The following is a 412-nucleotide window of genomic DNA, read 5'->3' on the forward strand; positions in this document are numbered from 1 at the left end:
CCTCATCCTCATCCTCATCCTCATCCTCATCCTCATCCTCATCCTCATCCTCATCCTCATCCTCCTCCTCATCCTTATCCTAATCCTACCCTCATTCTCATCCTCATCCTCATCGTCATCCTCATCCTCATCCTCATCCTCATCCTCATCCTCCTCTTATCCTCATTCTCCTCCTCCTCCTGCTATCCTCATTCTCATCCTCATCCTCCTCTTATCCTCCTCCTCATCCTCCTCTTCATCCTATCCTCATTCTCATCCTCCTCCTATCCTTATCCTCATCCTCATCCTCATCCTAACCTCATCCTCAACTACATCCTCTTGCTCATCCTCATCCACTTCCTCATCCTCGTCCTCATCCACATCCTATCCTCATCCTCATTCTCGTCCTCATCCTTTCCTCTTCCTCATCCTC

This window comes from Lupinus angustifolius, chromosome LG02, assembly GCF_001865875.1.
Source record: "Lupinus angustifolius cultivar Tanjil chromosome LG02, LupAngTanjil_v1.0, whole genome shotgun sequence".
Taxonomy (NCBI): Eukaryota; Viridiplantae; Streptophyta; class Magnoliopsida; order Fabales; family Fabaceae; genus Lupinus; species Lupinus angustifolius.